The following is a 21,471-nucleotide window of genomic DNA, read 5'->3' as shown; positions in this document are numbered from 1 at the left end:
TGACTGAATATTTAGTAGATAGCATGGTACTCTCAAAGAATTCATTCTGTTTGGTTTAATTTAATTTTTAGAGACAGAGCCTCCTCTAGCTCATGTTAATCCAGAACTTGCTGTATAGACTAAGCTGATTTAGAACTCAGAGCAGTCCTACGCCTCATCCTCCTGAGTACTGGGATTATGGGTTTAAATTCCCAGCCCTCCTAAAACCAGACACACTCAAACTAATAGAATAAAAAGTGGGGAAGAGACTCAGACACATGGGCACTGGGGAAAAGTTCCTGAACAGAACACCAATTACTTATTCTCTAAGATCAGGAATCGACAAGTGGAACCTCATAAAATTGCAAGGAATTTCGTAAAGCAAAGGACACTATGATAAAAAAAAAAAAACCTCAGGTGACAACAGATGCTGGCAAGGATGTGGAGAAAGAGGAATACTCCTCCCATTGTTGAAGTTTGGAGCAGGTATGGAAGGAAAGGCCATACAGAGCCTGCCCCACCTAGGATGCAGCCCATACACAGCCACCAAACCCAGACAATATTGCTCATGCCAAGAAGTGCAAGCTGACAGGAGCCTGGTATAGCTGTCTCCTGAGAGCAAAAACGTAATTCTTTAAAACATAACTTCTTTAAGTTAAGTGAGAGCATATGTTTATATTTTTAGTGTTTTAATGTTTTATATGTGTTTTTTAGTGTTTAGTGTTTTATATGTGGTTTTGTTACAGTATATTGTTTACAAGGAATGATTAATTTTATTGTAATATTTCATACAAATAAATTGAAGAGGTAGAAAAAGGCACATCAGATAAATACTTAGTGAAGAAGTTTTGAATAGGTCAAATCAACATACAGATAAAAATACCTTGAAAGTAGGGAAGTTTTACAAAACGAAACAGAGCATTCATTACTAAGGGATCTATTTGGCAGGAAGTTGTAATAAAGTTAAGTGTTCGTGCATCTAGTGAGGGACTTTGGAATATATAAGACAAAGATGAATAGCAGTGATTGAAGCAAAAGAGAGAAATAAAAACATCCATAATTACAGCAAAGGTCAGTACTTCTTGGTAATTGTTTATAAGAAAATTTGTTAGGAAATAAAATGTCTGAAATACAGCATGGACCACCTTCATCTCACTAACATATATAAAATATGTCACCCTACAACAGATAGGAGATACACTGTGAACTATAAGACAAATTAAGACAATGAAATGCAATGTATGTTCTTAGACCTAAAGACAATGAACTAAAAATCAAGGTCAGGAAGATATGTGTAAATATAAAGAAAATAAAGTCTTTAAAGTACATAAAATTTTAATTTTTTTCATGGATCCACAAAAAAGAGCATGGTATACTTGAGAAGCGAAAGTATATTATTGAAAAATAATGTTTAACTTTACATTTTTAGAATATCTACTGCATACTAGAATCTAAGTAGTAATATTGTTTTAATAGAGTACAATAGAATATTTTGACATTTTTGTGGGCCATGTAGCCAAAAGTATGAATTGCTAGAGGACACATAAGCAATGTTTATTATAATTATGTCAAAGTAAGTTTTTTGCTGGAAGCATTTGCTCAACCCTATAATCTTAGTAGTAAGGAGACTGAAATAAAAGGATCTAGAATTTGAGGCTAGCCTGTGCCACATTGTAAGTTCGAAACATCCTGAGTTACAGGACACCTTACTTCAAATGAAACAAATAAACACAAGAAATCAGTTCTTAATTTTCACTTGAAATTGACCAAAACCTTACCGAATATATATTTTCAGTTTTTTATATCTGTGGTTTGTCTGAACCATTTAATGCAATTTATAAAAACTGTATGCTTTATCAAGTTGTGTTTTAGAAGTAACTATCAGCATGGCATTGTTGAAGATACATTGAAATATGCAGGGTTTGGGTATATTCAGACAATCAGGCAAAGCACTCATAATGCTGTGTGTCCACCACTGTGCTGGTGACTGAGGAATGAAGGCTCCAAAGACTTAACCAACATCTGGAGAGTAGCCCTGCAGCTCTAAAGACCTAACCAACATCTGGAGAGTAGCCCTGTAGCTCTAAAGACCTAACCAATATCTGGAGAGTAGCCCCATAGCTCTAAAGACCTAACCAACATCTGGAGAGTAGCCCTGTAGCTCTAAAGACCTAACCAACATCTGGAGAGTAGCCCTGTAGCTCTAAAGACCTAACCAACATCTGGAGAGCAGACCCGTAGCTCTAAAGACCTAACCAACATCTGGAGAGCAGACCTGTAGCTCTAAAGACCTAACCAACATCTGGAGAGCAGAGCTGTAGCTCTAAAGACCTAACCAACATCTGGAGAGCAGAGCTGTAGCTCTAAAGACCTAACCAACATCTGGAGAGCAGAGCTGTAGCTCTAAAGACCTAAGCAACATCTGGAGAGCAGACCTGTAGCTCTAAAGACCTAACCAACATCTGGAGAGCAGACCTGTAGCTTTAGAGACCTAAGCAACATCTGGAGAGCAGACCTGTAGCTCTAAATACCTAACCAACATCTGGAGAGCAGAGCTGTAGCTCTAAAGACCTAGCCAACATCTGGAGAGTAGACCTGTAGCTTTAGAGACCTAACCAACATCTGGAGAGCAGCCCTGTAGCTTTAGAGACCTAACCAACATTGGGAGAGCAGCCCTGTAGCTTTAGAGACCCAGCCAACATTGGGAGAGCAGAGCTGTGCCAGTATAACATTAAAGCACAGTAAATACTCTCACAACCCATAGCCGCTCTCCCTTTTTGAGACTATTTTGCCAATGGACAAAGGAGGAAAATTAACTGAGTAGCTGGCACATAACCATGGTAGCACAAGTCTATGTGCAACTATGTCTATTTCCAAAGCTTGCATGGTTTTTTTAATTACTAATGATGATACTCAACTGTGTATTAAAACTGCATAAGAAAAGACTGTAAATTTTCAGTGTCCGTAAATTGTCTGGGCCATACAAATTCAAATGATTTGAATGAATTCTCTTTGACAAAATCGAGAATCTCTGAACACAAGTTACAGCTCCTAACTAAAAATGGTACTAGAAAATACCTCTCACACACCATGGTCCACTAGCAAACCCATGGAAGATGGAGAATTCTCAGCATGAGAACTGTTTGTTTTGTTTGTTTGTTTATTTGTTTGTTTGTTTGTTTGTTAAGTATGTCTTCTATTCTATATCCTCCTGATAACAAAGTGACTGATATTTGTCCAAAGATAATACTCTACTGAAACTCCAAGCTTCATTAAGTCTCTCTCGTATTCATAGATACCCCTTTTTCTTCATATGACACTTTCAGAGTATAGCCACGTAAGAACAGGGGTGTATTCTGAGAAGCATATCATAAGTTGACTAACAGGTTAATTTATATAAAGCAGTGAGCAAACTTTAGCACTCTTAGAAATAAACCAAATATAAAATCACCACGTGTCATGCTCATTTACAAATCTGATCAGAATCTGAAAAGTAATGCCACCTGTTGGGTTAACATTTCTGTGCACTCTATAAAGGTTGTCTTTGCATTAATCATATGCTGATTTCTGTACTGCAGAGGCATCAGAGGCAAGCATTGAGTATTGGCTGGACTTTGGTATTGTTATTTTTAGGATCATCACTTGCCTCAGTACTTTGTAAACACACCTCCCTTACCTTCTGATTGGTTTAATAAAGATCTAATGGCCAATAGCTGAACCTGGAAAGGAAGGTGGGACTGCTGACAGAGATAGGGACTCTGGAAGAAAACTCTGAGGCAGCACAGTGTGACACAAGGTAGAGGGAACAGGTGCTGGGACTGAATAAGAGGTATCCAGCCAAGTGGCAGGACATGAATTAAAATTAGTCAGGTTAGAGATATCTGGGAGGTGTCCAGATAGAGGGCCTAAGCTTTCATAAATAATAAGTCTCTATCATCAGTCGGCAGCTGGCGGATCCGAGATAGTCTGGCCACAGTCTACAAGGCAGAACAAATACTTGTCTCAACTGGCTTATTCTGTAAAAAGGTCTTCCCAATTGTACATGGTGGCATTAGCAGTTACAACTGACTGTTATCTTTCCCTCCTTAGTCACTTCCACTCCACCAGGAAGTCTAGTGTACTCTACTGCTCTAACCTTGGAGTACAACCACCTTCTATCAGATCCATCCTGTAAAATATTCTGTCCCGTATTTTCATGTATGGCTACAAGCACGACCACCCAATGCCTCCTTCTCTCTACTCCCCACTCCCATATCTCCTTCTTTTTCTCTTTCCTTCATACTAAATGGACTTTTCAACAATCTGGACAGGTTAGAAACAAGCACAGAGTCACCAGTGGGTGTCACATTAAGAAAAGAACTCAGAGCGCATTCTCCTGGTACCATTTAACGTAAGCTCAGATGTGAATTCTCTACCTCACGCTCGCCCTGTTCTTCTGTTGCCCTCTGCTTCTATGAATAGGAATCCATGCCTGTGTGAAGTCTGGCCTTTGAATCTGTCCCTAACAAACAGCTTTTGTCTCTCTTTTGTTTAACGGCACAGAGAGCATCACGTAGGGAAGGAACCGGACAATTTATAGAAATATTTAAAGAATTTACAAGGGATTGAGTCGCTGAATCCAACTGACCCCAGCTGACCCAGATAACAAACAAACCAATGCTATCAGGCAGTACTCATAAATTGAGCTCAACATTTATGGTGGATATTTGTTTTATAAGGTTTTTATATGGCTCCTTTCCTTTTAGCCTGTATTTACTGTTTTCAGCAAATGCTTATCATAACAGATGTACAAACACACTTGCATTATGTAGGGACATGGTAGGGTACATAATTTAAAATTACAGCTATACTTTAGCCTACATTGTAAAAGTTGATTACATGAAAATCTAAGGCAAATAAGGTCGACTATTACACTGTTCTGTTAAAATCAGGTTAACCAGACAAGCAGAGTACACAAGAGGATGGCAGGCACAAGTCTTCACTGACACCAGAGTCTATTATAAGCTATGTCTCTGTAGTCCAGCAAATACGTTATCTGCTGATGTGTAAGAGAAATTTTTAAATTGCATCTCCACAGGCTTCCTCCACTTAATACCAATAATATGATAAAATCAAACCATATTATTCTAATGGGTAAAGCCTATCAACAATTCATTCAGGGATCTACATGCTGCCTTCTTTCCTAGAATGTTGGCCATGATGTCTATCACCTTGGGGATTTATTCCTATGATTTCTTGAATCCTAATGGACTAATTAAGAGAAATTACATTCAATGTTGCAGACGCTTTTGATGGGTCAATACTCAGCTTTACACCATGAAGCATAAAGAAAACAAGTTAAGGAATATATAGATTGTATGGCCGCATGGTTAGTACACTTCATTTGTTATCCCCTAAAAGTTTGTTTCTGAAGACATCATTTATACATATTTATTATATGAGCAACTAGAAGAACAGAGTATCATTCCAGTAGTGTGGGGGATTGTTGACAAAAGCTCTGTGTCGGGGGGGGGTACGCACGCACACACGCGCATGTGTGTGCGTGTGTGTGCACGTGTGCGTGTGTGTGCACGTGTGCGTGTGTGTGCACGCGCGCGTGTGCATGCATAGTTATAGATGAGAAGAAAATACTTTCTCTCCCTCTCCCCCCCATTACCTCCCGCTCCCTCGTTCTCCCTCTCTACACACACAAACACACACACACACACACACACACACACACACACACACACGCTTCCAGGTGTGCCTGCCTTGTAATGACCTTTCTACAAAGGATTTCAAAGGGATGCTCATTATGAAGCTAACATTGTTTTTCCTCCCAGCCCTCAAATGATTTGTTACTTTTTTGCTAGCCCCTCATTTGATTCTATCACCTGGGAAATTAACTCATTGACTGTTTGAAACTCTACATGAGGCTGCCTCCCTATTCTCTGGCCCTAAGGAGTAATTTGACAGCACATCCAATGGGTCGATCTTAAACTTGCAGTAACGGATTCTACTACTGTTTGAACGCTATGCATATCAAAGATGAAAATGGCGAGTTCACACAGCTTCATAGCATCTCTCAATCGCTAAAGAAAATACAGTCCAAACAAAAACACCAGTGCTCCAAAAATTTGTCAATGGACTTTAGAAAGTGTGAAGAGAATTCAGAGCCAAGTGGATAAGTTCTAATACAGAACACAAATACACAGATATGAGGGGGTTTTTTTTGTTTTGTTTTGTTTTTGCTAATTGTGGATTATATTGAAATGCACCATCTACATTTCTCTTTCCAGAATTGAGTGTTTTTTCCACAAGCCTCTCTCTGAGGATAGACTACATTTTCAAAGGTCAAGTGTAAGCTCGTTCACCTTGACAGCTGTCCTCCCAGGCTCGGAATGGCACTTTCCGTAATGAGTTGGAAGAACCAGCCTTCCCATGAAAATATTTTGAGCTTCTCATTGTTCCCCCAAAATAATCCTACCATCTACTCACAAATAATAAGGACATTTAACAACTAAAAGAAAACACCATGAAGCCTATTCATGTTGTTCAATAAACTTTTTAAAAATGATAAACATGGGGCTTAAATCATGCCTCTAAGTTTTAAGCACTATTCCCTACAATGGAGGCTATTCTTATAAGCATGAATAAATTAAGATATCGTTTATAACAATATAAAGGAGACAATGTGGACAGGTAGGTAATACATGAGCCTGCAGAGCAATCTGCTTGAAAAGGAGATAACCTGGCTGTGAAACTTTCATCCATGAAATTTAACATTATAGCAATTGGAGCAAGAAGGTTTACATAATCCAGAATACTAATTTCCTGAGAGCCTCCCAGTTACATAGCAGGACAATGAAATACAGGTTGGAATTCCCTGCTTACATTTATGGCGAAATCACCATGATTTCTGCTCATGATTAGTCTGAATGTGACTTTTAAGAAGCAGTGTGTAATACATCATGTAAAGTGTGTTTGGAAACATTTGCGGGTTTTGTAGTCTGAGGCTGAGAGAGCACTGCGGGAATGGTCTAGGAAGAAACTGTTGTGTTCATATTAAAAGGAGAAAAATGGCCAGCTCAGAAGCTAGATTACATAGCAATAGGATCACTGTCCTTATTGTGTTCTGCGAATTGCGTGCACCAGCTGGAGTACCAATTAGAAATGTGTCGCCTACAGACAAGCCCCAGAGGAACGCCATTTAACATTTTCATAGAGATGGTGCAGAGATGTTTTTATTTACCAAATATTGTCTCACTGAAAAGCAGGAATTATATTCACTACTTTCCATATTTTGAGATGTTCAGACCTCAATTGTGGTAGCTGGTCTGCTATGCAGGGCACCTGATCCTCACCAATACCTCTTTGCCACTCTGCATTCAAACAAAGTGTAAGAGGCAGATGACTGTGCCTTTATTCTTGGAGGTCTGTGGTATGCCATGCAGTTTGCAGAATATGGTAAGTTGAGTGGTGATCTTTCCAACAGGCTGTGTAGTATAACCAAGCAGGATTCACTATACTGTTTAAGGATGTGCTTAGGAGCAGGAGAGAGGACACCAAATGTTCTACCTTTTCAGATTCCCTTCCCAGCCTTTCATGGGAGGCTTCTGAAAGCTAAACCTAGGTAAGATCTTTGGTTTCTTTTTAAGTTTCCAAAACAGAACACACACAAAAAAATAGTTTAGAGTGAGGAAAAGATACTGGGTTGAAGGCATAATTTCAAGAAATCCTATACATTTCTGCTCTCCATCTGTGTTTCTACTACAATATATTACAACAAATGTAATAGTGTCAGGGAGATAGACTGTAAACTAAAAGTACATGCAATTGTCTTTACTACCCCACTTGAAGAGGGTCCAGATATCTCATAGATTTTCAGGGGTTTCTGAGTGCCATTTTGCCAAGCAATTCTCATTTGGCATTAGGAATTAGGGATACTGGGTTTGGGGTTGAGGCAAATTATGATTCTGCTGACAGGCTCCGAAGGAGGCTGTATTGATATCTATCAGTGGTGATCATAAAAGTGTCAGACACTGGCCATTTCAGTCACACATAGGGAAGCTGAGTCTTTGGTTCATGATACTAGAAAACATTTCAGTATTCATTCAAACCCCGAAGCATCCTCAAGAATTGTATAACCTCCTATCGTCCTTTGAACAATCAATCAGCACTGATCAGAAAATAAAATGTTGGTGAACTAAAATTTGGAGAGTTTTGAATGACGCTTTCGCAGTTCAAGTCTGTCTTGGAACACCCTTCCTATTATTTTAAATTTGTAATGTTCACATTAAAATCGGGAAGAAACAAAGGCAATCATCTCGGTCTTGATAGCCCTCACCAACCCTCAATCTTAAACTTCCCAATTAAATAAAATGAGGTTTTATTCAAAGAATTTGGTGGCAATAACCAACAAGCAGCTCTCTAACTGGACATAAGACCATGCTCAATAAGGGGGAAACCATGCCTGGTTTCAAACACTAGCCACCTCCCCAGGACTAGTGAGGTTATTTATCTTGAAGGAGTCCTTACAACTGACACTTTTCTAAATCAGTATAATCCCTAATTATATTCTAAATACTCTTTCTTTTACCTGTAGATAAGTGAGGTTCTCACTACTCATCAAAAAAAAAAAAACTTACTTCTCTTTGTAGCAGACCACTACAAAAAAATTAATAAAAACACATATTTATGGAGTTCAGTCCCAACTACAGCACAGTTACTGCACCTAAGACTCAAGGTTCATTGACGAAGAGGGGGCAGAAAAATTGCAAGTGCCAAAGGAATGAGAAGTTTGCGGGGAGACTGTGTCTCCTCCCAATGTCAGAGACACTACACCCATGAAGTCTCACCAACATGGCTACCTAAACATGAACTGAACAAGACTAACACCAATAGACATGCTAATGTGGATTATAGACAAAGAATTACAGGCAACTAAAGGACGCTGAGAGCAGGAGAAATAGTCTGAAGCATCGAAAAGTTTCCAGATTGGCTATCTAATATCAAGTGGTCACCCCTGAAAACAGATGAATATGTATAACATTAAATAGAATGAGAAGGGCTTTTCTTATATTTAGGAATAAATATATAGTTGGAACAAATTTATTAACACAAATAAAATATTTATATAAATAATACTGTTATTATTTATATAATTAGTTATTTATATAAATATTATTTCTACAAATACAATCATTTCTATAAATATAAAGTTTTATATATATGTATATATATATTTACAATTCATATATACCAGCAATCAAAGAAAATGAGTCCATGAGTTTGACAGAGAACAGGAGAGAGGGGTTGGAGGAAGGAAAGAGAAGGGGAGAAATGACTATATTATAAATAAACATTATAACAATATAATAATACTGAATTATTTGAATTTAAAAATCACTTCTTGAAATGTAAATATCCCTAAAGCCCCCCCCCAAAAAAAACCCTGATTTTAAAAACCTGTATTTCCTAGACCTATTTTCTCAGACTATGGATTGGATTGTCAATGTAAGAAGAGGGAAGGCAGGCCCAGTGGGATAATGGGTACACACAGACCCCCAATTCATCAGACTCACTACTTTTATTAACGGCACGTGAGAGGGTTAACCAGGAGAGCAAGTGAGAAATCCCAGTCTCACTGCAGAATTATGGGTTACCTCTGCCAGAAAGTAATTCCAGAGAGTAATTTTCTGCAGAGGCGAATCCTTGGTGATTATTTTTCTCTTTTGTTTCCCCTTTCCTCCCTTTTGCTGTCCTCTGGATCTTTTAGGTTTATCTATGACTGTCAGATTGTAAGTTGTTCTTTTAGAGTTGGAAATTAAATCACAAAACAAGCTTCCCTTCTGTCATTACCGCAAATGTCTGGAACGTGTTCTGACAAGGTAATCTTTTCAAAATCATATTTTCTCTGGTGTGACTCATTCCAAATGATTTCTCCAGTGACAAGAAAAGACCTCTCAGGTCCTTTCCCTACTGTTTGAAAAGTCTTGGCTAATAAGGATACTTGACATGACCTTGGTGTCAAATAGCACCTGCTGGCTGTTGAACATTTTCTGTGACTCAGTTCTTGGGAAACTGAGCTAGAATGAGCCTGGGAGACTTTCAACTGGTAACAGACACTTTAGAAGCAACCATAAAAAATCTGAAGCAGTCACCTAGTTCAGCCCAGATTGAAATATATGTCTGTCTTATATGTCAGGGTCTGGTTCTTTATTTTATAATACGAATGAAACATCAGCTTTGTAGGAAATTCAAAATAATTTCTACTGAGTGCATGTCTTTTTTAGCAGCACATAAGGTACATTAATTAATTAGATACTTAATTAATGAATTAATGTGCTAAATTAAAACCATTATGAACTGGGAATTGTCAGTATGTAGAGGTATAAGTCTGATTTCTGGAGGAATTTCCATTGGTGGCAGAGAAACAAACTTACAGTTTCTATGGCTATGAAAAGACACCTTCACTATGCCAAATCATACAAAGGAAAATATGTAGTTGGGTCTGTCTTACAGTGTAAGGATTTAGTCCATTATCATCATAGTGGGAAGCATAGTGGCACACAGGAGACATGGTGCTGAAGAAGCTGTTGAGAGTTCTACATGCTGACCCACTGGCAGCGAGAAGAAAGAGACAGTCAGAGAGACAGAGACAGAGAGACAGACAGAGACAGACAGAGAGAGACAGAGAGACAGACAGAGGCAGATGGACAGAGAGAGAGAGAGAGAGAGAGAGAGAGAGAGAGAGAGAGAGAGAAACTGGACCTGGTTTGAGCATTTGACACCCGAAAGCCAACTCTCAGTTGGCTTCCTCCCTCCAGCAAGGTCACATCTCCCCAATAGTGCCATTTCTTGATGACCAACATTTAAATCCATGAGCCTATGGGGGCCGTTCTTATTCAAACCACCACATTTCACTTCCTCCCCCTTATAGATTTGTTGCTATATCATAATTCAGAAATGCATCCAGTCCAGTTTCAAAAGTCCCCACAGTCTATCACAGTCTCAACACTGTTTAAAAGGCCAAGGTTACTTCTCTTTTTTTCTGAGACACACAGCAATGTCTTAACTGTAATCCCCTGCAAAATCAAAAGCATAAAATAAATCACATACCTCTACAAACAGTGGCACAGACTAGGAATTACCATTCCAAAAGGGAGAAAGGGGGCATAGTGAGGAAATATTGGAGCCCCCCCCAAAAAAAGTTTGAAAATAAGCTGGGAAAACTTCAAATTCTGCATCTCCATGTCTGATGTCAAAGCAGTCTTCAAATCTCCAACTCCTTTCAGCTGTTTTGACTGCAATTCATTCCTCTCTCTTGGGCAGGTATCCCCATGGCTCTGCCATCTTCAATCTTGGAGTCTCCAACAAAAACCAAGCTTCACTTTCTAAGGAATGGCCTTTCTGGGCCTCCATCCAGAAACATCCCTAATACACTCCTACTCTCTGGCCTTCATTAACCACAGAGGGAGCTTCCACAACCCCTTTCTTGTATCCTTGACTCTAAAGCCAGAACCACATGACTGAAGCTGACAAGGACATCTGCTTGCTCCGGCTGGAACATGGCCCCATGTTCAAATAGATTTTCACCAGCTTTCTCTTTTAGATGGTTTCCTTCACTGACAAAGGTAGTGGAACTTGCTTTGTAGAGCAGGCTGCCCTCAAAATCCGAGATCGGCCTGTTTTCCAAGTGCTGGGATTAATCATGCATGGCACTGCACCTGGCACTAAACTTTTCTTCAAGTTTGAGATCAGGGATAGTGATTTCCCCAGAAATTCTTTTATTGTTGAGGATGGTTTTCCCTGTCCTGGGTTTTTTGTTATTCCAGTTGAATTTGTAAATTGCTCTTTTGAAGTCCATGAAGAATTGATTGGAATTTTGATGAGGATTGCATTGAATCTGTAGATTGCTATTGGCAAAATGACCATTTTTACTATATTAATCCTGCCAATCCATGAGCATGGGAGGTCTTTCCATCTTCTGAGGTCTTCTTCAGTTTGTTTCTTCAGAGACTTGAAGCTCTTCTCATACAGATTTCTCATCTGCTTGCTTAGAGTCACGCCAAGGTATTTTATGTTATTTGTGACTATTGTGAAGGGTGTCATTTCTCTAATTTCTTTCTCAGCCTGTTTATCCTTTGAGTAGGAGAAAGTTACTCACTTGTTTGAGTTAATTTTATAACCAGCCACTTTGATGTCCATTGATGAGTGTGGAGTGTTGAAGTCTCCCACTGTTATTGTGTGAGATGCAAAGTGTGATTTTTAACTTTAGTAAGGTTTCTTTTATGAATGTAAGTGCCCGTGCATTTGGAGCATAGATATTCAAGACTGAGAGTTAATCTTGGTGAAGTTTTCCTTTGACGAATATAAGTGTCCTTCCTTATCTTTTTGATAACTTTTGGTTGAAATTTGATTTTATTCGATATTAGAATGGCTACTCCAGCTTGTTTCTTGGGACCATTTGCTTGGAAAACTGTTTTCCAGCCTTTTACTCTGAGGTAGTGTCTGTTGTCACTGAAGTATGTTTCCTGTATGCAGCAAAATGCTGGGTCCTCTTTCCATATACAGTTAGTTAGTCCACCTCTTTTTATTGGAGAATTTTAATCCATTGATGTTAAGAGATATTAAAGAATAGTGATTGTTATATCCTGATATTTTTGTTGCTAGAGGTGGAATTATGTTGCTGTGGCTATTTTCTTTTGGTTTCGTTGCAAGGAGATTACTTTCTTGCTTTTTCTAGGGTGTAGTTTCCCTCCTTGTGTTGGAGTTTTCCATCTATTTTCCTTTGTAGAGCTGTATTTGTGGAGAGATATTGTGTAAATTTAATTATGTCATGGAATATCTTGATTTCTCCATCTCTGTTAATTGAGAGTTTTGCTGGAAATAGTAGCCTGAGCTGGCATTTGTATTCTCTTAGGGTGTGTATGACATCTGCCCAGGATCTTTTGGCTTTCATAGTAACTAGTGATAAGTCTGGTGTAATTTTGATAGGTCTGCCTTTACATGTCACTTGACATTTTTCCCTTAGTGCTTTTAATATTCTTTCTTTGTTTTATGAATTTGGTGTTTTGACTTTTATGTTGCAAGAGGAATTTCTCTACTGGCCCAATCTTTTTGGAATTCTGTAGGCTTCTTATATGTTTATGGGCATCTCTTTCTTTAGGTTAGGGAAGTTTTCTTCTGTAATTTTGTTGAATATATTTACTAGCCTTTTAAGTTGGGAATCTTTGCTCTTTTCTATACCTATTATTCTTCTTAAGTTTGATCTTCTCATTGGGTCCTGGATTTCCTGGATGTTTTGGACTAGGAGCTTTTTCCGTTTTACATTATCTTTTACGGTTGTGTCAATGTTTTCTATAGTATCTTCTGCCCCTGATGTTCTCTCTTCTATCTCTTGTATTCTGTTGGTGATGCTTGAATCTATGACTCCTAATCTCTTCCCTAGGCTTTCTATCTCCAGGGTTGTCTCCCTCTATGATTTCTTTATTGTTTCTATTTCCATTTTTAAATCCCGGATGGTTTTGTACAATTCCTTCACCTGTTTGGTTGTGTTTTCCTGTAATTGTTTAAGGGATTTTTGTTTTTCCTTTTTAAAGGCTTCAACTTGTTTACTTGTGCTGTCCTATATTTCTTTAAGGGAGTATTTTATGTCCTTCTTAATGTCCTCCATCATCATCATCATAAAATGTGATTTTAATTCTCAATCTTGCTTTTCCAGTGTGTTTGAATATCCAGTATTTGCTTTGGTGGGAGTTCTGGGCTTTGATGATGCCAAGTAGTCTTGGGTTTTGTTGCTCAGGTTCCTGTGCTTGCCTCTCACCATCAGGTTGTCTCTGGTGTTAGCCTGTCTGCCATTTCTGACAGTGGCTTGACCCTCCTGTAGGCCTGTGTGTTGGCACTCCTGTAGACCTGTTTTCCTGTTTTCTTTCAGCTGTTTCTTGGAACGGAGTGCTCTGTTCTCAGGTGTGTAGGTGCTCCTGGTGACTGTCTTTCAGCTCTCAGTGCAGGCAGCAATCAGAAGGGACCTGCCCCTGAAGCTTCTAGGTCCCTGCACCCAGGGGGTACAGATGGAACCAACTGATTCCCTCTTGGGAATGTGGGCAGAGTATAGTCTCCTCTGATTTCTCAGGAGGGTCTGCACTTCTAAGGGTCCAGCTCTCTCCTCCAGTGGGATTTGGACACAAGGAACTGTTTGACAGGTTCACTTCCAGCTTGCTCCTTTTTTATTATATACATCTTCATAAGAATCACCACTAACAACTAAGGAGCAGCGTCAATATGAGGCTGACTAGAAAGTTTCTCTGCCAAAGCTTTTAATTCATAACTTTCCAATACAGCCTCAGGCAGATTTTTTTGGACAGAAGCAGAAAACAAGTACATTCTTCACCAAAATATTACAAGAAAAATTTCTAAAACACTTACTAATATTCTTCTCTCCTAATACATCTTGAGCTGGATAATTGTGATATATATTGATCTCATCATTACTGTCTTCCATGTTCTCACTTGTATGGACCTTACTTAGATCTTCCTAATCTAACCTAAAGTCTACCTTCTGCCAACAAGCAGTGTGATTAGAACTGTCACAGTAATATCCCACTCCTGGTACTTACTTCTGACTTAGGGTTTCTTTTGCTATGAAGAGACACTGTGATCATGGCAAGTGTTATAAAGAAAGAACATTTCATTGGAAATGGTTTACGGTCCATTATCATCATGGTAGAAAGCACTACAGTTGCCAGGTAAACATGGTGCTAGAGAAGAATTCTACATCTGGTTCCACGGGTAACAGGAAGAGAAAGATCCACTGGGCCTGTCAGTTTCAGCTTCTGAAACCTCAAAGTCTACTGCCAGTTACCTATTTCCTCCAACAAGGCCACACCTCCTAATAGGGTGACTCCCTAGTGGAGTCCTCCCTATGTTCAAGAATTCAAGTCTATGAGCTTATGTGAACATTCTTATTCAAACCAGCACACACATTAAGCACACATGAAATGGAAAGAGCACTAGGAGTATGCACAGACATGAGCAGCCAGAAGACAGATGCAGTGGTGACGGTGAAAGCAAAAGGAAATAACACAGTTCTCATGGAAATGCGAAAAATACAAAACCTATAAATATTGTTAGGTTTTGAATTATTGCTAATTATAACAATGAAGAAAAGGGGAATACTATAGTTCTGCAAAATTGCTAACCAAGGCTATAATCCTCTTTTGTTCTATTTTACTGTTGATTAGACAATCAAGAACTTAGACGTTGTAAAATTGTCTCACATTTTAATGTCTCTGAAACTGAGGTGCAGTCTCTAATCTAGGGGTTGTCACCATTCAGTTGGTATTCCCTTTTTACGATAGTACACAGTGGCATTCAGCGGGTTTCCCTTCACTTGATAGTTAGTTACATCTAGAAATGTGAACCATATAAACCCTTACTCACAGAATAGGCTAGACACTATTCCCAGATATGGAAAGACTCTGAATTATACTATGAAGCTACAAGATAATAGTTTTTAATTTTCCTGCACCATTCCTCTACACCTACACCTAGTTTCAATATGCATGACAAGCAGTATTATGACCATTATTAGTTTATCATCTCTCATTCTGAAGCCATCTTTAATTGTCTGATTAGGAAACTGAACATTTCTCTCTTGGCAGTTCTCAGGATGTTAAGTTTAGTCTCTAGAGGATTCAGAAAAAAAAAGATTCCCCAATACTTAAAGTTTTTCCGTTCCATTCAGAATCCCCAGAGAAATTTCCCCTAGAAGATCTAGCAAGAAGTGTTTACCAGTGGTGTCTGTGCTACTTTCTAAAGATGAGCTCCAAGGTGGCCCTAGTCAGCTAACTGACAACTTCCTAATAATAGATTTCCAATGAGTCCAAATATATCTGCCTCCCTGGGCAGCTTTTGGCCTGGTTGTTGGTGTACTGACTCTGCACATGCTTTGGCCTGAGCAACTCAGCAAGTTCTCTGTTCTGTAGTGTGCTACAGCTGACCCCACTGACAGCTGAATCCATACCCTGCAGAGAAGCTTTCTCCTGCATTCCTTCTTAACAATCTCCCCCAGCTACTGACTTCTAAGCATTTCTTCTTAATCTCTTGTCACTATGAGTATTAAATCCTCACTTTTCAATTCATTATAAAATTTCTAGGTCTTGAGTGGATCCTAAATAGAGTAGGAAGAGATAATCGTGCATTTTTATGAATTAAATGAATATAATACACTGATAGGTGAACCTACCTATCAAGACAGACCCTCCAAGGACAACAAATGTACAAGTATATATGTTGGGTTGATGTTAGGACTAAAAGATAAAATGGGTTGGTTTTGAGAAAAGGAAGCTATCCATGAGGCTTCCGTCAGTGTGTTTCTAAAGATCTTAAAGCATTTAGAAAGCCAGGTTCTTCCAACTTTCCTTCTACATGATCTGTCTTATTAATAGAGCTGCCAGCATCTCGAAACTGATTCTACACTCACTCTCAATTAATTCTGATCTAACATAAAATGTCCTTCCACCACCAGGAATGTTTCTCAGCATAATGAAAAGCACCCAGATGTTTCCAAACACCACATATTTAACAAGGGAGATAAATCAGTTTTGTAAAAGTTGAGTTAATGTTTCCTTTTGTCATCCAGATGTTTCAGCATTGTGTTCACACTTTCCAATTATTTGGGTGCAATACGTTTTCATGCAGCCTGGCATTTGGGAGAGCACACTGCCTTAGAAATGAGAAGAAGAGTTAAGTTGGAACACAGGATGAATTACAAGTTCATACTTAACTCCGAACTGTAGTTAGCAGAACACTTGGTTTAAAAAAAAGGGGGGGGGGGGGGCTGGGGATTTAGCTCAGTGGTAGAGCACTTGCCTAGGAAGCGCAAGGCCCTGGGTTCGGTCCCCAGCTCCAAAAAAGAAAAAAAAAGAACCAAAAAAAATTAAAAAAAAGGACCAACATAAGGAATTTCAGCAGCAACATCATCAGAGAAACTCACTTTTTTTTTCTTTTCTTTTTTTCGGGGCTGGGGATTGAACCCAGGACCTTGCGCTTCCTAGGCAAGCGCTCTACCACTGAGCCAAATCCCCAACCCTGAGAGACTCACTTTCTAAGGTTGCAGTTTAATTCAATCCAGTCTTCTCTCCTTGTATTTACAAGTCACAGTGTCTTACATGGAAAGTGTTCCTGAAAGGCTTTACGAGCTACATTAAGTCATTAATAGACTTTGCTAAGATAACTCCCTCTACATAGGATTTCTTTTTATCCTTTCATTAAAAATGATATGTTTTCATATAATATGTCCCGATTATGGTTTCCCCTTCCCAGTTTCTCCCATATCCTCTTGCAACCTGATCGACATCCTTCTGTCTCTCATTAGAAACCTAATAAACTTCTAAGGAGATATAATGGAATATAATACAATATAGTAAGAGAAAATTAGCTCTCTGCTCCTCCCTGTTCCAAAGACAGCCGCATCATCTCATGCAGTGCCAGCCTAGTCCCATAGACAAGATGGTGAAGATTGGTGTGAACAGATTTGGCCATATTTGTCACCTGCTTACCAGGGCTGCCTTCTCTGCATTTGGCAAGGTGGACATTATTGCCATCAACAACTCCTTCATTGACCTCAACTACATGGTCTACATGTTCCAATATGACTCTACCCATGGCAAGTTCAAAGGCACAGTCAAGGCTGAGAATGGGAAGTTCGTCATCAATCGGAAGCCCATCACCATCTTCCAGGAGCGAGATCCTGCTAACATCAAATGGGATGACACTGGTGCTGAGTATGTAGTGTCATGGAGTCTACTGGATTCTTCACCACCATGGAGAAGGCTGGGGCTCCATGGAGCCCCATGGAGAAGGGTCAGGCCAAAAGGTTCATGATCTCCACCCCTTTGGCCGATGCCCCCATTTTTGTGATGGGTGTGAACCATGAGAAATACGACAACTCCCTCAAGATTGTCAGCAAGGCATCCTGCACCACCAACTGCTTAGCCCGCACCCTGACCAAGGTCATCCATGACAACTTTGGCATCATGAAAGGGCTCATAATCACAGTCGATGCCATCACTGCCATTCAAAAGACTGTGGATGGCCTCTCTAGAAAACTGGTGTGATGGCCGTAGAGCAGCCCAGAACATCATTCCTGCATCCACTGGTGCTGCCAAGGCTGTGGGCAAGGTCATCCCAGAGCTGAATGGGAAGCTCACTGCCATGACCTTCTGTGTTCCTATCCCTATTGTATCTGTTGTGGATCTGACATGCCGCCTTGAGAAACCTGCCAAGTATGATGACATCAAGAAGGCACTAAAGCAAGCATCTGAGGGCCCACTAAAGGGCATCCTGGGCTACACTGAGGATCAGGTTGTCTCCTGCGACTTCAATAGCAACTCCCACTCTTCCACCTTTGATGCTGGGGCTGGCATTGCTCTCAATGACAACTTTGTAAAGCTCGTTTCCTGGTATGACAATGAATGTGGCAACAGCCTCCAAGGAGCAAGAAACCCTGGACCACCTACCCCAACCCAGCAAGGATACTGAGAGCAAGAGAGATGCCCTCGGTTTCTGAGGAGTCCCCATCCCAACTCAGCCCCCAACACTGAGCATCTGCCTCACAGTTCTATCCCAGACCCCCATAATAACAGGAGGGGCCTAGGGAGCCCTCCCTTCTCTTTTGAATATCATCAATAAAGTTCGCTACACCCCCCCAAAAGGGGTAAAATTAAAACCAACAACAGGATAGAAAAAAAAAAAACAAAAAGGAGGAAGATCCCAAGAAAAGGCAAAAGAAATTGATATCTCTTGCTCACACACTCAGGAATCCCTTATAAACACTAAACTGGAAGACTTAACATATATGCAAAGGACCTATATGGTTAAACAAGAAAGGCTAAAAAAAAAGAATAAAATAATAAAAAGAAGAAAATGTAGAAAAGTAAAAGTGTGACAAGACATGAGTATGAGTAAAGGAACCTAGAAAGATGTCATTGAGTTTATTTTCTGTCGGCCATTTATTGTTGGGTGTGACGACTACACTTAAGAGTAGCTTGTGTCCCTGGTGAAATTTTCTTGAAGAAAACTAAATTTTCATGGCGATTCCTTCTGCATTATGGATGAGCGCATTTTCCTTTCAGCTCTAGGACCCCATGTGGTGCAAAGCCTGCATAGGCCCTGTGCATGCTGCTTCAGTCTCTGCAAGTTCACATGTGTGTTAGTTCTGTTGTATTGAGGACTTGCTTCCTTGATGCATATTATAGTCTTGCCATCTCCTCTCCCAAAGGATTCCATGAGCTCCAAGAGGAGTAAGCTGACGGAGATATCTCATTAGGAACTTTGGAGTGTCCCAAAGTCTCTTACTCTCTACACACGGTCTCGCTCTGTGGTTCTGGATTTGTTCAGAGCTACAATAGAAGGAATCTTCTCTAATGATGTCTGAGCAAGGCTCTGACCTATGAGTACAACAGAATGTCATTGGGAGTCATTTACTGCTATATCCTTTTAGAGCAATAGCATCTGGTTTTACCTTAGGCTCTGGATTATTTAGTCTCTTATTCTTGTGAAATGGGCCCTCAGTCAAATGGCATGGAACCATTGTGGATCAAAAGGTTTGCACCTGGCTTGGTGTCTATGTTTCTCCTATGGTAGCATGTAGAAGGCATTTATTTATTAAGATATTAGTACACAGGGATGAAGGCTCTATGCTGGTACGTGTGACTTCTCCGAATTCAGTGAGATTGGGTAGGTGTAGCTTTCAGCAGTGGACACTGCTGTTAGTTTGTGGAAAGCAACCCTTAGTCTTGGCAATAGCCTGAATTGATTGGAGGTTTCTAGCAGACCCATTTGGCCAACAACTCAATTAGGTGTAACCCATTTCTGGTACAAGGAGTTTCATTTGTTGACAAGAGATGGCTAATGGGGTCTCTTTTCCCTATTATTTGGCAATTTCCTTTAGGCCTCCTTCATATACATATATATTTTTTAAGTTTCCATAGAACCCCTTAATTTTAGCTGTTGTCCTGTATTTTCTCCCTTATTTCTCTCTTGACTCCCCACCTGATCCTCGAGTTCAAGCCACTATCCCCAGTCCATCTATAACTATCCTTTCTATTTCCACCACCTGAAAAGATCTATCTGCCGCCCCTGGTTCCTTCCTCCATAACTTACATTTGCAGTTCAATGGCCTGCTTATCATTGATTTATAGCTAATGTCCACATATAAGCAAATGATACTATGTTTGTCTTTCTGGGTCTGGGTTGCATCACTCAGGATGACTTTTCATCTAATTCATCCATTTACCTGCAAAGAAATTTCATGATTCCACTCATTAACTTCTGATTAATATTTTATTATATAAATGTGCAACATTTTCTTTACCCATTCTTCTGTTAAGGGATATCCTAATTGTTTCCAATATCTGGCTATTATGAATAGAGCAGCAATGAACATGGTTGAGCAAGGTTCTCTGTGGTAGGATGAAATACCCTTTGGGTAAATGCCCAAGAGTGATACAGCTGGATCTTGAGGAAGATAATTTCCATCTACCTCCTTAACCACCCCAGTGATTTCCACAGCAAGTATTAAACTTATACTCCCACCAACAATGGATTAGTGATACCTTTACCCCACATCCTCTCCAGCATGAACTGTCAGTTGCTTTATTCATTTTAGCCATTTAGCCATTCTGATGGTTATAAGAAAAAATCTCAAGATAGTTTTGATTTGCATTTCCCTGATGACTAATGTTGAACATTTCTTTTAATTTTTTGTGGTCATTTGAGTTCCTATTTTGAAAATTTTTTCTTTAGATATGTATCCCATTTTTAATTTGGTCATTTGTTTTCTTGATACTTCTTTGAGCTCTATATACTTTGGATATCAGCCCTCGATTGAATGTACAAAAGTATTTCCCCATTATGTAGTCTTTCCATTTCTTGGATGATAATGTCCTTTTCCATACAGAAATTTTTCAGTTTCATTTTCCATATGGAAAATTTGCAGTTTTATAAGGTCCCAATCATTAATTGATGATTTTAATGTCTGTGCTGTTTGTGTTCTATTCAGAAAGTCTTTTCCTGTGCCAATGAGTTTATAGCTTTTTGATAACATTTATGGTCAGCAATGTTGATACTTCCAGCGGTTCTTTAATTGCTCCAGCTATCCTAGGGGTGTGTGTGTGTGTGTGTGTGTGTGTGTGTGTGTGTGTTTCCATATAAAGCTGAAAATTGTCCTTTCAAGATCTGTGAAGAGTTGTGTTGGAATTTGATGGGGGTTGGATTGAGTCTGTAAATCACTATTTTGTCTTCAGTTAAAGCAAGGGCAATTTCCTTCCCAGTGGCTAGCTTACCACATTTGAAACAAATCCCAGATGGGGGTTTTTTGATGCTCATCGTCTTTCTTGAAGTAGAATGTGGGTGCTGCCAGGAGCTGACATTTCTCACTGCCGAAGAAGGCCTTTTAACAAAAAAAAATCTTTAGATGCTTTATTCTGCAGATCTCTGGGATTTTTG

The 21,471-nt window shown here is 39.5% G+C and overlaps 1 pseudogene; it reads left to right on the top strand.

Annotated features, from left to right (window-relative positions):
* The first annotated feature begins 17,472 nt into the window (after positions 1 to 17,472).
* On the top strand, positions 17,473 to 18,504 carry LOC147999866 (glyceraldehyde-3-phosphate dehydrogenase pseudogene; annotated as a pseudogene).
* The last annotated feature ends 2,967 nt before the right edge of the window (positions 18,505 to 21,471 follow it).

The sequence above is a fragment of the Rattus norvegicus genome, chromosome 18 (assembly GCF_021556685.1).
Source record: "Rattus norvegicus strain SHRSP/BbbUtx chromosome 18, alternate assembly SHRSP_T2T, whole genome shotgun sequence".
In the NCBI taxonomy this organism is placed as follows: Eukaryota; Metazoa; Chordata; class Mammalia; order Rodentia; family Muridae; genus Rattus; species Rattus norvegicus.
The sequence above is the reverse complement of the archived record's forward strand: the minus strand, read 5'-3'. Positions and strand labels throughout refer to the sequence as shown.